The sequence below is a fragment of the Macaca thibetana genome, chromosome Y (assembly GCF_024542745.1).
Source record: "Macaca thibetana thibetana isolate TM-01 chromosome Y, ASM2454274v1, whole genome shotgun sequence".
Taxonomy (NCBI): domain Eukaryota; kingdom Metazoa; phylum Chordata; class Mammalia; order Primates; family Cercopithecidae; genus Macaca; species Macaca thibetana.
In genome coordinates, this window is record NC_065599.1 from 10429964 (window position 1) to 10447227 (window position 17264).

General features: G+C 41.3%; 1 long non-coding RNA gene across 3 annotated transcripts in view; it reads right to left on the bottom strand.

Moving 5' to 3' along the window:
* Positions 1 to 625: 625 nt before the first annotated feature.
* Positions 626 to 17264, bottom strand: part of LOC126947132 (uncharacterized) — a 212226-nt gene continuing 195587 nt past the window's right edge. For 2 of the 3 annotated variants that reach the window (XR_007722936.1, XR_007722937.1), the window contains 2 exons: positions 14813 to 14996; positions 626 to 738 (listed from right to left, as the gene is read on the bottom strand). This is a non-coding gene — a long non-coding RNA (uncharacterized LOC126947132). The remainder of the gene's footprint in view (positions 739 to 14812; positions 14997 to 17264) is intronic. The other variant, XR_007722938.1, reaches the window with a different exon arrangement.

A 17264-nucleotide genomic window follows, 5' to 3' on the forward strand; every position in this document is an offset into this window, starting at 1 on the left:
TTTCTAGCTCAAAAAAAATTCCAGTGATGATTTTAAGGTTTGGGGATAAATATGTTTTCACATTTTCTGTTTATCAAAATGTCTAACAGAGGGCAAGTTGCTCTTTTTCTACCGTGGGCCTGGGCTATTAGATATTTATGTTATTTCTATCATGGGCCTGGGCTATTAGATATAGATGGTATTTAGGTTAAACTGTCAACTTGCTGAAAAGAGAAGTTATTTGGTTACATAACAAAAATAATCAGTTTAATTTTTTCATCCTTGATCTCTTGCTAAATTAAATGGATGAAATAGACAAATTTTCTTTGTTAGCATTGTACAGCTAAGAGTCCACAGGAGGACATTCAACAATCATCAACATATGCTGAATATAGAGGTCTAACTATGAAAATTAGTTCACATATCTTGTATATCAAATGCCTATTTCATGCATGGCACTATATTACCCTCTGAGAAAGGAACAAAACCATTTCAGACATAAGTCTCATATTCACCCAGCATAACGTATCAAATAGTCTCATGTTTGTGAGGCTAGGAAAAGTTTAGCCTTCCAAATAAAAATCACATAAAACACATCTTAAATTTCCTGATCAACTTGAGTGTTATTCTCCATGCTTACCTCTGAGAAGGAAGCTAAGAGACCATTTAGGTGACGTCAGATCTTCAAATCCTTTTATTGGGTAACGGTTTCAGCAGGATGGAGGGAACTGGACGTTGCTAGTGTTCTCATGCTTGAACCTGCAATTTGAAAGCTGTTAGCATTTGGAAAACCCACTGAATGTCTCAATTTTCTTATCTCTAATAAGGGAATTAAAGATAGCTACTCTGTAAGACATTTGTGAAGTTTAAGGGAGAATACTGACACTTTTTTTTTTTTTTACATTTTTTTTTTCTTTGAGAGGGAGTCTCGCTCTGTCGCCCAGGCTGGAGTGCAGTAGCCGGATCTCAGCTCACTGCAAGCTCCACCTCCCGGGTTCACGCCATTCTCCCGCCTCAGCCTCCCGAGTAGCTGGGACTACAGGTGCCCGCCACCTCGCCCGGCTAGTTTTTTGTATTTTTTAGTAGAGACGGGGTTTCACCGTGTTAGCCAGGATGGTCTCGATCTCCTGACCTCGTGATCCGCCCGTCTCGGCCTCCCAAAGTGCTGGGATTACAGGCTTGAGCTACCGCGCCCGGCCAACACTTTTTTTTTTTGAGTGAGGGTCTCACTCTGTCGCCTAAGCTGGAGTACAGTGGCGCGATATCGGTTCACTGCAAACTCCACCTCCCGGGTTCAAGTTACTCTCCTGCCTCAGCCTCCCAAGTAGCTGGGATTATAGGTGCACACCCATGCCCAGCTTGGAGTTTCACCATGTTGGTGAGAATGGTCTCAATCTCTTAATCTGCCCACCTCTGCCTCCCAAAGATTACAGGCATGAGCCACCAAAACCACAACCAACACTTTTTATAAACAGTGTATCCAAATATGCAGAACTTTTACCCTCTGGGTTTCAAGAGGAAATACTTACTTAAGAAGAAATTCACATTCTTCTGGGAATCAAAGACTTTAGATGTGATGCAATTGTTTGCAGGGAAGTGAATATGTACACTTCTAGAGAATTTCCTTGTAGATTAATATATTGGAATCAGCAAAAGCTTTGACATTAATGGCTCTGAATCTTGCTTTGTGCATGTGTAGCCCAAGTCAAACACCAGTTACAGCAGTCAGTTCCTGGAATATATCTTGATACAGGAGGAGGGCAGGAAAATGCTAGGAAGAGATGGGCATGGTCTCTGACTAGGCTTCCACTCCTGGACCTGGGACCATGGACTGAGGTGAGGACACTCATTTCTGTTTTCCTGCCCAAATGTTTCTTTTACCAAGACCACCCTGACCCACCATTCCCCTATCTTGTGCCCATAAAAACCTTGAGACCCATGTCAAGAGGAATATATGCCAAAATAAGACACAGTAGCTGGATGTTGAGAGAAATGCATCAGCAGAAAAAGACAAGCAGCTGGATGTTGAGAACAATGCATCAGCATATGAGCACACTGGCAGGTATTGGCAGGTGCCAGGCCATCATCTGGTGAAATGACAAGGAGTTTGGCCAGGGCAATTAGAGGAGCCTGGCGACTCAGTGGCCCAACTCCAGGGGAAAATTGCCTTCCCATTCCATCTCACTGGTGGTTCCCCCATCTGCTGAGAGCTATTTCTACTCACTAAAACCTTGAACTCATTCTCCAAGCCCACATGTAATCTGATTCTTCAAGTACACTAAGGCAAGAAACCCCAGGATACAAAAAACCCGCTGTCCTTGTGATAAGGCAGGGAGTCTAACTGAGCCAACTAACAAGTTGCACATGAATGGCAAAACTAAAAGAGCACCCTGGGCTGGGGGTGGTGGCTTACACCTCTAATCCCAGCATTTTGGGAGGCTGAGGTGGGTTGATCATGAGGTCAGGAGATTGAGACCATCCTGGCCAACATGGTGAAACCCCATCTCTACTAAAAATACAAAAAAAAAAAAAAAAAAAAAAAATTAGCTAAGCGTGGGGCACACAGTTGTAATCCTAGCAATTTAGGAGGCTGAGGCAGGAGAATCACTTGAACTTGGGAGGCACAGGTTTCATTGAGCTGAGATGGCACCACTGCACTCCAGTCTGAGCGACAGAGTGAGATTCCATCTCAAAAAAAAAAAAAAAAAAAAAGCACCCTGTAACACATCCACTGGGGCCTCAGGAGCTGTAAACATTCACCGCTAGACACTGCCATGGTGTTGGAGCCTTGCAACCTGCCCATTTGCATGCGCTCTTTAGGAATCTGAGCAGTGGAACTGAAGAAGTGAGCCACATCCTACAAGGAAGATAAGGGAACGTTTCCCATTTCAACTGGGGGCTCATCTAAGATCCTAGAAGATGAGTGTGAGCAAACGCAAAACCAATGGGTCTGCCTCTCTTCCAAAAACCCTACCACCTCTCTGTCTTTCCTACGGGTAAGAGAATCTGTTTCTCTCCAGGGAGTTTTAAAAACTCTGCCCTATCCAGGTCAGTGAAAATCCCCGACTTTCTTTCTTTCTTTCTCTCACACAGTTTGAAATGACTCTTATTTCTTCCTTCATAATGTTAAGAGTTTTGCTACTGGCTGTGGCAATGTTACTAAGTAAAATGAGTGTTTGGCTCAGCTGCCAAAGGTGCAAATCAGACCAGTTGTTCCCAGATGTGCCACCTCTGCCTCTATCCTGACAGCTGCAGGCATGCATGGCTCAGGGCCCCTCTGGTTACCCTTTCCCTTCCAAGCTTGAGTGCCTAGGCATGTCCACAGCAGGCAAAGGCCAAACCCAACAGCCACAAGGCAAGGCGGGGAAAATCAGTGGTAGCCAGGACCTCTCAGAGCACTTCTTTCCCATCATGCCAATGAAACATTTCCCCCATTGACAAGGAATTCATCCCAGTCTGAACTGGGGAAAAGATTAGATGGGTCCACTTGCACTGAGCAAGAGCTTCCCTCAGGATCTCCCTGTTTTTCCCCTTAAACTGTTTTTCTCTTTTTTCCTTTTCTAAGTGAGAGAAACTCCCCCTCCCAAAACTGTTTCTGGTAAGAAAGTTAATGGAGGAATGACCCCTGCTGGCTGATAACTGCAAACTCAGCAGGGCATATTTGAGACACTTTAAATAGATATGAAAAGCCTCCAAAATACCTTTTCAGTCCCAATCCTGATTCCAAGCTTTAGGCTGAGACCTTAGAAAGACCAGGTTGGAGGAATCCAAAGCCAGCAACAGGCACAACGTAAATGGGCAGGATCAGTTCCTGTAGGCTAAACCCTCAATCCATGGAAGCACAGCATACTCCATGGCATAAACAGACCGAGGGAGCTCAAAGTTTGCTAACAGCAGTAAGAAAGGCAGGCAGAGGTGAGGGTGATTAATTCCTATTCTCCAGATTTTCCCTGCTTCATGGGAACACACCACATTGGTACCTGTGGCCAGCACCTGCAAAGGTCCCTGAGACTCAGGGATAAAAGGTGGAAGGTAAATGGAGGATGCTAACTTTCTTTCTACATCACACCCTGAGTTTTTGCTGAAAGAAGGAAGGGAAATGAGGGATGCCTCTATTCCCTGTCTTTCAGAATGGGCAGCCAGCAATGTTCACCATCCCCAGATTCTACTCCTCTGGAGTGTATCCTGAACTATTGGGACTGGTTTAACCCTCAGAACCTGGAGGAAAAACACCTCATAACCATCTGCTAAAAGAAGGAAGGGAAATGAGGGATGCCGCTATTCCCTGACTTTCAGAATCAGGAACCAGCTCTCTTCACTGCCTCCAGATTCTACCCCTCTGGAGTGTATCCTGAATCATTGGGACTGCTTTGACCCTCAGAATCTGAAGAAAAAAACACCTCATAGTCATCTACACAAAGGTTTGGCCAAATTATGATTCACAGCAAGGCATGAGTTGACCTTAGGAAGGAACAGTTGGAACTTTTCTGTAGACATGAGGACAGATGGTCTGAGGCTCCATATGTGCAGGCTTTGTATACCTTGCAAGGCAATCCAAACATTTGCTGACAGTGTAGGAATGATCCAGCCCTCCTGTTTGTCATCTCAGGGAAGGCTACAAGGGGAAAGCCCAAGGAATTAAAGATTCAAGTCCCAGAGGCACCCCTGGCAGTGGAGCCAGCTCCCTCCAGTCCTGCTTCTCCAGGTCCACCCCAACCACCCTCTCCAGCTTCAGCTTCTCACTTGCCCCCTCCTGAAAATCCTTCCCCTAAACAAGCCCCAGTCTCACTCTTGTCCCTCCAACAGATGACCAGTGAATTTGTCCCTAGTAAGGTCCAGGTCCCTTCTCCCTGCAGGACTTCAAGCAAATTAAGGGGGATCTTGGCAAGTTTTCAGATGATTATAATAAATATATAGAGGATTTCCAGAATTTCACCTAAATATTTGAACTTTCCTGAAGAGATGTTATGTTACTTTTGAATCAGACCCTGATGAACATTGAGAAGCAGTCTGCTCTGCAGGCAGCAGAGATATTTGGGGCAGAGCTTTGTACCACATATAGCATCAGAGAAGGGGGCAAACATTATCTAACAAGAGGAGAAGTAGTATCAGCAAACAACCTTAAATGGAATCCCAATGACGAGCTGGAAGACTGGGAAAGGAGACATGTTCAGATGTGCATAATGGAGGGCTTATGTAGGACTAAGACCAAGCCTCTCAATTTTACTAGGTTGTCCATGATTGACCAGGGATTTGATGAAAATCCCACTGCCTTCCTGAAAAGGCTGAGAGGACTTGGTAAATCACACCTCTCTATCTCCTGATTTAGTTGAGGGACAGCTAATCCTAAATGATAAATTTATTACTAAGAAGGTTCTGACATCAGGATGAAGTTGGAGAAATGGGCACTGGAACCAGATAGCACATTTGAAGACCTCTTGAAAGTGGCCACCTTGGTCTCTTATGATAGGGGCAGGGAGGCTCAGGAAAGAGAGAGGAAATACAGGAAAGAGAAAGACGTTTTAATGGCTAACCAGAAAGCCCACAAATGCCAGAATTTTTAGGGTGCGCTTGTTAACTGTTAAGGACATGGCAAGAACAGTTATTTCTCTTCTAAAGTTTAACTGCTCCCATAAAAACTTTAACTTATTTCGCCAAGGTGAAATAGCTTGGGGTACAACACTGTTGTTAGTATATTTCACTTCTTATCCCTGTTGGCACTAGATTATTTCCTTGTATAACACATGTTTAACTGATGCATACTTAACCTTATAAAACTTGTTTTTTTCTCTCTTACTTTGAAGTCATGTAATTCCAAAGGGTCAGGCAACCAGAGCCTCAGACAATGACTTCCCTTTGATAGGAACCTCTAGATAGACCTCTGGGAGGAATCTGACCGCTGTTTATCCCAAAACAACACCCTCTGTCAGCAGGAAGCTACTAAGACTGCTCATCATCCATATTCTAATGCAGTTAGATGTATCTCTTCAGAGGTGGGAAATGATACAGGAAGGGAGCAAGAAAGTGCTGGGTAAAGGAGGGTGTGGTTCCTGGCTAGTGCTCTACCTCCAGGTCTGTGTCCCCATGCACCTAGGTGAGGACAGGCGTTTCCATCTTGCAGCCCAAATGTTGCATTTTGCAAGACCACCCTGACCTGCCATGCCCCCATTCTGTGCCTGTAAAAACCCCAAGACCCTAGTGGGCAGGCACACAAGCTACTAGACATCAAGAGGAACACACTGGTAGAAGAAGACACAAACAGCTGGACATTGAGAGGAATGAATTGGTTTAAGAGCACACTGATAGGCATTGGCAGATGCCAGGCCAGAAGGCCATCAACATAAGGAATGATGTGGAGTTTAGCTGGGGTGGTTGCAGCCTGGCTGCTGGGTGGCCAACTCTAGCGGAAAACCACCTTCCCACTCTATCTCCCTTCTGGCTCCCCCATCTGCTGAGAGCTACTTTCAAACAATAAAACCTTGCACTAATTCTCCAAGCCCACATATAATCTGATTCTTCTGGCACACCAAGACAAAAACCCCAGGATACAGACAGCCCTCTGTCCTTGCAGTAAGGCAGGGGGCCTAACTGAGCTGATTAACACAAGCTCCCCACGGACAGCTAAACTAAAAGAGCACATGGTAACATATGCTCACTGAGATTTCAAGAACTGTAAATATTCACCCCTCGACACTTCCATGGGATCAGAGCCCCACAACTTGCACATCTGCATGCTCCCCCCAGGGGTTTGAGCAGCAGGGCACTGAAGAAGTGAGCTATACACCTATCACATGCCCTGTAACTTTTAACAACAGAACTTTCCCTGTTTTAATATCCCCTGCCACTTCCTGGGTGGTTTTCTCCTCTTCAGGTGATCAGCATTTGCCTGCACACTTCCCTTGAACAGTTACCCAAGATGTGTCCAGCTGGTTGCCTGATAAGTGTGAAGATTTAAGAATGTCTTTGAAAATGGCTCCTATGAGACGATCCTGGCCAACATGGTGAAATCCCATCTGTACTAAAAATACAAAAAATTAGCCAGGTATGTTGGCAGGCACCTGTGGTCCCAGCTGCTCAGGAGGCTGAGGCAGGAGAATGGCTTAAGTAAACCCAGGAGGCGAGCTTGAAGTGAGCCTGGATTGCACTACGGTGCTTTAGCCTGGGCGAGAGCAAGACTCTGTCTCAAAAAAAAAAAAAAAAAAAAAAAAAATGACTCCTAGACTGGACCTTATTCTAGAAGTGACTTGTCAGGTGTAGAATGCCATTACCTTTCCTTCAAGCAAACAATGCATTCCTGTTAGTAACGCCTGGAAATGCATGGTTTTGCTCACCATGTTATTGTCTTCTAGGGTGTCTGAAATCATCCCTATAATAAAAGGTAGTGGACCTTTTATTGTTTTGCAAAAAGTGACATGTTTGTATACCTACATCACTCATCATTACTTTGCTTAGTACACAATGAGCATCAATCATACTGATTTACAAAGTTGGATTTTTTTTTTCTTTCAGTAAAATTTTTATTGTTTGTTCTTTCATTAGGGGCACGGAATATCAGGTATTAAGTTTAGTCACTCTAGAGTTTGATTTCTGGTTTATTTGTTAAATAGCTAACTATGGGCAATTTATAGGCTTCCCAGGCTCCCTACATCTTTTTCCTCAAAAAAAAAAAAAATAGTTTATGTTTCAAAGGATTGTTGCAATGAGTAAATTGATGATGAATGTAAAGTACTTACTCCAATACCTAGGGCACAATAGTTACATAATAAAAGCTGTAATTGCTTCTTTTTCAATTATTCTGATGGCTTATAGAGAAAATTAATTTCTTTACACTCAATCTCTGTACCTATCTTGTGTTTCTCATGTACTTTGTTCTTTTTCTTTCAATCCTTAGAGTATCTAATTTTCTATTTAATTGATTCAGCTTTTTCTCTATGCCAGTTTAGATCTTTTGCTATCCAGGGCAGGTTTTAATTCTGGTTCTTGTAATTTTGGTTTCCTTGAAACTGACGTGGTCCACGTCTGAGTTTACGTTTTCATCTCTTGTGGTATCTGTATCTAATTCTGTTATGTTTTCCAATTTTGCTTGCTCTCTCTGCCTCTTGTCCTTGAAGCCTCCCTTCTTGATTCTAGTAGCAGATGCAATTTTTAAACTTTTTGTCTAGTTTCTATAGTAAACATTATTGCTACTAGAAGTTATTTTTTCTTAAGATTTTAAAATATCCATGCTAATTTTCTCACTTCTTATTTTTGAAGAAGCAATCAATCCACCTTTGGTGTTAGTCAACAGAATGAAAGAAGGAAGTCACTTAGGCTTCACTGCCCTGCTATGCAAAGGCCTGCACCAGGAACTGGAAAGCTTTTTCTGTAAAGGGTCGGAGGGGAAATATTTTAGGCTTTGCTGTTGTTGTCGACACTGAGCTGGGTCCGGCTGTGTTTTCTTGCAGCCCAATAATGAGATGCAGACAAACTAGGAAAGAAAAAAATGTATTGCTGTAACCAGATGCAGGGAGAAGGTTGGAGATAATTCCAGTAGACCAAAACAAAGTGTTAAAATTTTTTGGTCCTCATATAGGTTGGAGTTATGTGCCTATAGGCAGTGTAGCATTCACCTAAGTCTATAGGTAAATAATTTTGTTTCAACTAGGAGTGCAGAGGCCAAAAAGATGCTTTCTAAGTCTGATCAAGCTGTGAGGACCCCAGTACCTTCAAGGCCTGTCTCCTAAATTCTGATTAACGAGGTCTGTCATGCCAGAGTGATTATTTCTGTCTTATCTCATTTACAGCTGGTCCGGAGAGCTGCATTACACTATGTATTCAATAAATCTATCCAATATCTGTCTATCCAATAAATCTGTCACCTTGACTCTTCTCATATTTCATTGACCCAACAGGTCTTGCCTCTAGGAATGCATAGCTGTCTCCATTATTTTGGCTTTCTCCAGCAAGGCAGAATCCCATGCAAGTCTCTTACTGACCATATGTTTCATCTATCTTTGATGTCTGGGCACCCATTTCCCTAGGTTGAATTATTTGCTAAATAGTAACGCAGCTGTGATGGTTAGTACTGGGTGTCAACTTGATTGGATTGAGGGATACAAAGTATTAATCCTGGGTGTGTCTGTAAGGTGTTGCCAAAAGAGATTAACATTTGAGTCAGTGGGCTGGGGAAGGCAGACCCACCCTTAATCTCGTGGGCACAATCTAATCAGCTTCCATTAAATATAAAGCACATTAAATGTGAAAAGGAAATACAGACATAGCCTCCCAGCCTTCATCTTTCTCCCATGCTGGATGCTTCCTACCTTCAAACATCAGACTCCCAAGTTCTTCAGTTTTGGAACTTGGACTGACTCTCTTTGTTCCTCAGCTTGCAGACACCCTACTGTGGGACACTGTGATCATGTAAGTTAATCTTAATAAACTCCTCTTTATATCTATCTATATCTAATCTATATCTAATCTTTTTATATCTATCTATAGCTAATCTACATCTATCTCTATTATCTCTCTCTCTCTCTCTCTCTCTATCTAATCTATCTTGGCTCTATCCCTTTAAGAGAACCCTGACTAATACAGCAGCACTGTGAAAATTTGCCTGTATAACTGGAGTATTATGCAGGTCTGTCAGTGTGACTGTCATGCAGGTCTGTCTGTGTAGTTCTCAGGGAGAATTGACCTGCCACATTGTGACTATTGAACTCTACTGATGTAGCAGAAAAAGCAGGTACAGCATGTAAATGAGTGGCCATGGCCCAATCCAGATAAAACTTTATTTGCAAAAACAAGCAGCAAGCCAGACCTGGCCCCTATTTATAGTTCACTGACCCTGGCCTTGGCTGTCAACTCCCTGAAGGCAAGGAGCTTTACTGTTTCATTCACTTCTGTGTCCACAGTACCCAGGACAGTGTCTGGCTTACCTTAGACCTCAGTAAATACTGACTGAGCAGCTAAATTATTTATTTTATGATGAGTAGCTGAAAGAGAGAATGTGTACTTCCCTGGCCCTATTTCCATCATCTGACATTCCATCACCATGTGCACATCTGCTGAAATATCTCAGAATAGGGTCTGTCTTTCCCCTTGTGACTTTAGCTGTATTGCAATGGGTAGTTTCATGTGTCAACTGGGCTTGACTATGATGACCAGCTGTTTGGCCAAACACTGGTCTAGATGTTGCTGTGAAGGTGTTTTTTAGACATTACTTTTAAAGCATTCGACTTTATAAGTGAATCAGATCACCCTCTATTATGTAGGTAGACCTTATTCATTCAGCTGAAGGCCTTAGAGCAAAAACTGAGGTCTCTCAAAGAAGAAAGAATTCTGTGGCAACATGGAAATTCTGCTGAGTTTCTATTCTTCAAACTCAAGAATGCAACATCTGATCTTACTTGAATCTTTAACTGGCAACTTCCCCTAAAGATTTCCCACTTATTTTCCCCTCAAACTGGATGGGTCAATTCTTCAAAATCAGTCATTATATCTGTATCTATCTTTATCTATCATCTAGGTATCTATCATCTATTTGTCATTTATCTATCGATCAATTTGTCCTATCTATTTGTTATCTATCTACCTATCAACTACCTATCTACTTATTATTGGTTCTGTTTCTCTGGATAACTTTTATACATATATTGATATAATATACAACATGACCCCGTCTTACACTATGAAGGGCCTTCTTTTGTCTCTGACACCCCTCTCCTCACTTCCACCACCAAGGCCCACACCAGATGCAGGTCCATACTAGATGTGTATGATCTGTCAGGATTGTCCCTGCCCCACTCATTGCCTTCCTAAAGTTGTAGTTTCCAGTGAATGTAGACACAGAGTGGTGTATGACAGATGGGGCAGGGGAGAGGAAGGGAACCCTACTGCAGAACGGGGCCACATATGCCATGGACAAGGTTACTCTGTTTTATCTTTTCTTCCAATTCTCTTTTTCTTTCTTCATGGTTCCATACAAGAGCCAAGTTTTTCTCTATTCCTTGTTCCCAGAAAGAGGAGCAGAAGGGCCTCCTAGAGAAGTGCCCAGAGCTGGGCTTGGAGGAGCATCCTGGTCAACCCCAGAGCTTCCTCTTCCAGCATCTCCAGTGTGCTTGACTGGGCTCCTCAGGTTAGTGGTGCCTGATGGTCCAACTCTTAATCAACAAAGGAGAATAGGCTGGGGACCACACTTGGGCAATGATCCGAGGCCATGTCTCAAATCCAGCTTTTGCCAGAGAAGCATGAATTCTAGAGATTATTAAGCACTGACTTGGCCACAAAGAAAAAATATACACTTTTAAACTCCTCTTTAAATATCAGTTCTTTTAAGGAATTCTAAAGAGAAGGAGGACCTTCTAACACTTAAGCCTTCTACAATGTTCTCAGACAGGGCAATTTATCTCTGATCTGGAATCTTCTAATTATCCTGCTGGCTTTTCTGTAATAATAATGACCACAACTTTTGCACACATATCCTAACTAGAAGGCTCTGTGTGAGAGAAAAATGTCAAAGCATCCTCTTTTATTTACCATCATCCAATAGGTGCCTATCATAGTCCTTGTACTTACAGTACTTACATACTATCTAAGTAATTTATGAACAAATAGATGGATGTTTGGCTACGTGGATGGCTCTATTAGGATCTTTCTCTCAGGTAGCACAGTAATTAAGGAGATAATGGTAGATGTCCTTTATTTATTTAATATGTAACTAGGAATTAGTGTGATGCAAAAAGGTATGTAATTTATTGAACATAAGTTTCTTCCTCCCATTTTAGAAAACTGGGGTGTTTTCCTGAGTGCAGAGTTTTTACTCCTTTATATCTCTCTCAGGTTTTCTTTCTTTCTTCAGTATTTTCTGTAGTGATGGGGCCCTACCATGTTGGCCAGGCTGGTATTTAACTCTTGGGCACAAGCGATCCTCTGGCCTCATCCTCCCAAAGTGTTGGGATTACGAACATAACCCACCATGCCTGGGGTTCCTCCAGTTTTGTGAGGGTGTGTCTATGCTCATGTCTTTAAATCTTCCTTATATGCTGCAAAACACTCAGTCTGAGCATGGGCATAATTTCTTTGAAGCTATCTAATAGTCCTTTATGCTCACTCCTAGTGAACTTTAGTTTTCTCTGACTCATATTTTCCTTCAAATCCATTCTGATTATTCACCTACACATTCAACATACAATAACAGAGAACTATAAAGCTTTCTTTATGCTTCATGTAACACTATTTCATCAGCCCCCAGCACTGAATCTATCTCTATCTCTTTTGCTCCACTTTTTCTGATTCAAGTGTAGCTTTCAAAATAGTTTTGCTCATAGGATTTTTACCAAATCTGTCAAATGTTTCCTGGGATTTATCATCCAGTGTATGCTTTGGAATGAGAAGAAGAAAAAAAGACCATTGTAGGAAATACACAATAGGATTACAATTTAGGAGGATAATGCAAAATTTCCATTAGTGTATTCATCATTTCCAGTGAGGCATAATCCCTTTGACAGGTTTATATTTTGGAAAGAAGCACACCATTAGTTATGGAAACAGCAAAAGGAAAGAAAGACCTTGCTCTGTGAAAGTTCTCCCAAAAGCAACTTAAACAGGTGCCATTACTAACTTCAAACAGACTTTACATTGGTGTAATTTGCTAGAAGTATGGTAAGGCAATTTTATCTAGAAACCAGTTACTCTTTAAATCATGGAGAGAAAGGGGAAAATATTTAGAACTTCACATGTGAATAAGATTGGTTTCATTAGCATTTCATAGACATGCCTCCTCTCAGCATGTCTAATGAGGGAGACTTTCCAGATGCACTGGACATTCTGCTCTCTTCATTTACAGTCTTGAGTGAGCAGACCTCTTAATATATTGCCTCTAAATTCCTCTCCTTCTTTGGCTCTTGCTCTCAAAATGTCATACTCCAGAGAGTTTGCTGTTGAGGGAGCAAGGTGCCTTTGCTATGGGGGAAATTTATGCTTTTCTCTTGCAGGAAGCTTCAGAGGCAGCGTTGCATTGAGCTCAATACTTCATGCAAGACATGGGTTGTCCAAATGATTGTGCCCCAGACAGCTAACAAAGGTATGACTTCCTTGTGCCCTTATAGGCTGCTAAATAACCTGAATGTTGGAGATGGCATTTTCATGGTGCAGGTAAATTATATCGTGTCATAAACTATCACTGGTGCCATGCTTCTGGAACAAGTGCATAAACATCTATTGAGCACTTACTAGTTGAAAGGCTATGTGTCAACTATTTTTGGATGAGCTGAATCATATGAGCTTCACAAAGCCCTTCAAGTATTATGACTTTCATTGTATTTGGTGCAGAGAGAGTAAACAACTTGCCACAAAAGGTGCAAACAGTAGAGTATACAAGGATAGAAACCAAGTCTTCTCATTCCATATATTCAGTGACTTACAAACACACCTTGGGGAGATGGAACCTACACTTCACAAAGGGCAAATGCTTACATGAGGTCATGATTGTGCACAAGGTCCAGTGAGTGACAAAGACCCCCAAGGTCATGGAAATGACAGGATTTGGAAGCCAGCTTGAACAGCAGTAATCTAGAAAGCATGGCATATCTCCTTGCTACCTGAGGTGGCCTAGCATTCCAAGTAAGCAAGGAGGAATTATTGAAGGGGATTGGAAGGGAAAGTTACCTTGAAGGGAAGTATCTCTTCCAAGCACCCATTCTGCTCAGACTACAACTTCTTTTCATTTTAGAAAAGCATTTATCTTGTTCTGTAGAACATGTATGGTTATAAACTATTAATAATATAGTTTAAATTAATTTTGTGCATTGGTGATAGCAAACTGAAGAATTATTTTTGCAAGATGGTGTATTATTTGCAATTGCTGCATGACAAATGACCACCAACTTAGTGGCTTACAGCAACACCAGTTGCTATCTCAGTTTCTATGAGTTAGGCATCTGGAAATGGTTAGCTGGGTTCCCTGTTCAGTTCCCACCAGGTTGAAACCAAGGTTTCAGCTGGGCTGTGTTCTTTTTTCATAATCAAGCTCACGGTCTCCTTCTCAGCTCACAAGGTTGTTGGCAGAATACATTTTCCTCTACTTGTGTGTTTGAGGTTTCTGCTTTCCTTCTGGTCACTTCCAAAGACAATGTTCAGCTAGTAGCTGCCTGAAGTTTCTTGCCACATGGTCCCCACAGGGAGTTCACAACATGGCTATTTGCTTTCTTTGTTGAATATAACAGGTTCTGCTGCTACTTGTCCATTTTAATGGCTCTGCTGGCTTCATCAGTCCCACGCAGATGATCTTCCTTTTGGTAAACTCAATGTAAACTGATTAAGGATGGAATCACGGGAGTGGCATCCATCATATTTACTGGTTCTGCCTATCCTCAAGGGGAGGGGAATACATACAGCATATATACCAGGGGCTGGGAATCTTAGGGTGCATCTTAGAATTCTGCCTGCCTCAGGTAACAAAAAGGGAAGAAAACAAGATACAGGTCCAATGGGGAAAGCTGACAGGTTTCATCCTGAAAGCCTGGATATGGCTGCCTGGAGAAGGATCATGAGATTATACGATGAGCTAGAAGGGAAAGAGTAGCAGGGACTGATGGGTGTTATTATCTGGCCCACACTTGTCTGTTTTGGTCAATGGTGTCAACCTATGTAGCATGCCTCTAGAGGTGAGGCAGTTATTGCAAAAGGATTTGCATGCATATAGGCTTTAAAGCAGTGTTTATAGATTGAATAAATAGTAGATTTTACACACTTGCATAATTTTCACAGGTATCCCATGGTATATTTGTTTCCTACTGGTGCAGTAGCAAATTACCACATGCTTAGTGGTTCAAAACAATACAAATGTATTAACCTATAATTCTGGAGGTAAGAAGTCTGAAATGGGTCTCAGTGAGCTGAAATCAAACTGTTGGCAGGGCTGTTTTTCCTTAAGGCTCCAAGAGAGAATCTGTTTTCATGCCTTTCCACCATGAACACAGCACACTACCTGTATTCTTTGCCTGGTGGCTCCTTCCTCCATCATCAAAGGTGTCAACCTGAAATAATCAAAGGGATCAGAATATAATTTTAAAAAGCTTTTCAACAGCAAAGTTTGTCCTCTTTGGAAGTAAAAACTTCAAAGGAATGCAGTCAGAGCTCAGAGGTGAAAAGGTTAAGGCTTCACACTCATTTAAGCAAATAAAGCGTTTACCATGATTATAACACTTTCAAGTAAGAGTGGGTTTTGAGTTGCAGCAATTTGATTTGTTGCAGATTATTCCTTTTAAGGAAAGGTACATTTAACAGCCAATATTAAGACAGCCATGGTGGCTTGTACCTGTCGTTCCAGCTCCTCAAGAGGCTGAAGTAGGAGGACTGCTCGAACCCAGGAGTGCAAGGTTGCAATGAGCTATGATCACATCCCTGCACTGGACTACTGAGTGAGGCCCTGTCTCTAGAAAATAATTTTTATTTTATTTGAAGAAATTATTATCTTAAGCAATTTAATAGCCATGGGATCTTTTGCACCATCTGGTCTGAATTGGGTGAAAGCAAAGAAAGAAGGCAGTTAATCTATAATAAAAGGTCAGTAATTAACAGTGAAGGAGTCATCTCTCTGGTGCTATTTAGTTTCTCCGAACATTTTACAAACAAGAAAAAGTTAGAAAGAGGGTTAATTTATCATCGGTGAAGCAAAGGTTATAGCTCCTGGCTGCATGACTCAGATCACAATTACATTTCTCCAAGCCTCAAAATAATTTAACATTCAAACAGCTTCAATTTGATAAATTTATTTTCACAAAGGACATCACTTCAACTACTACCCTCATCATCGTATCTTCTCTTTCTGATTCTTTCATTATATCTTCACTTGCCTCCCTTGATGAGGACTCCTGTAATTACACTGGTCCACGTCAATAGTCCTGGATCACCTACCTTACTTAATGTTAGCTGATTACAGACTTTAACCACAGCTACAAAACACCATTTGCTATACCAAAATTTCCAAAATAGCAATACCCAGATTAGTGTTGGATTGGATAACTAACTGGGAACCGAGTTTGTATATCTAAAACTGATAAACACAGATGTGATGAACAAATATATAAACTTATTTCAAGGTATTGCAGGATTTTAAAGAACATTATGTACTTTATCAGCCATGACTCTTGTATCTGTGGCCATGGAGAGGTGGTCCTGAATTCTTCTGATGCTATTCAGTGGTATGCATGCTGTAACAGAATGAATGGGGACACTGATTAATGAGGGAAGGAGAGAATTTCTGGGAAAGGTGGAAGCTCCTGACACCCTTGAATTCACCATCAAAGCAACAAAGACTCATTCACACACTCCTGAATGGGTGAGAGAAAGGGGAAAAGAGAGATGAGAAGGAGTTGAAGACAAACTTCACCCAACTCGCCATTTTGTAAAGGTTTGTTCCCCCTTCTATTGCCTTACCCTACTTTACCTTGAATTTTATTGATTTTGGTCTTAGCTGAAAATGAAACACAAGGCTGTTATCAGAAATTTTGTGCATTAGCATTCAACATTTTCAAACTTTACTGACTGAAAAATCACAGGGAAATTGAAGAGAACAATGACTTTCCCTTCCCTCTAATGGGCAATTAAATGGGATGAATATGTCATACACAATGGTGAATGTTGGAATTCATAAGCTGAAATGTTGATGCATGACTATTTGTATACTTGACATCTCATAATTACATCATTTATCATAAAAAACTTGGCAATCTTAAATAAAGCACATTAATAATTAATTTTCTTCCCTGGGAACGTCCAACTAATTTCACAGTCAAAAAGTCCATGTTAATTTCTTTTCTATCAGCCACAGGCCACAGATTAATGTATTAAAATCAGAACATTTACACTAATAGACTAATTGAATTATTTCCTCTGCTGTAGCAGGAAAAGGCATGGTTCTTATGCTAATAATCAGTCACCACAATAAACACCATTTAATTCTCATTGAAAGTCAAGTTCTTTTTAATGGCAATTTTAAACTGTCAAGTGGGTTGAGAAATTCAGTTTATTTGAGTAATACAGAATATACACTTTTGCATATCATTATTGTTAATATTCTTTAAGCAATGCTAATAGGAAACTCATTCAAAGAATATTTGCCAGTAAATGAGTTTCAGTCATCAACAGATGGATAAAACAGGGAAAAAATTATCTCAATTCTATAGAATAATAAGTGCAGATTTTGAAATGTTTGGGCCGACAGACTTTCTCTGGCAAATATGATTTAGTAAATATGGTACATATTTCAAAATAGAAACACCAGGCATGACAGCTTTCCACTT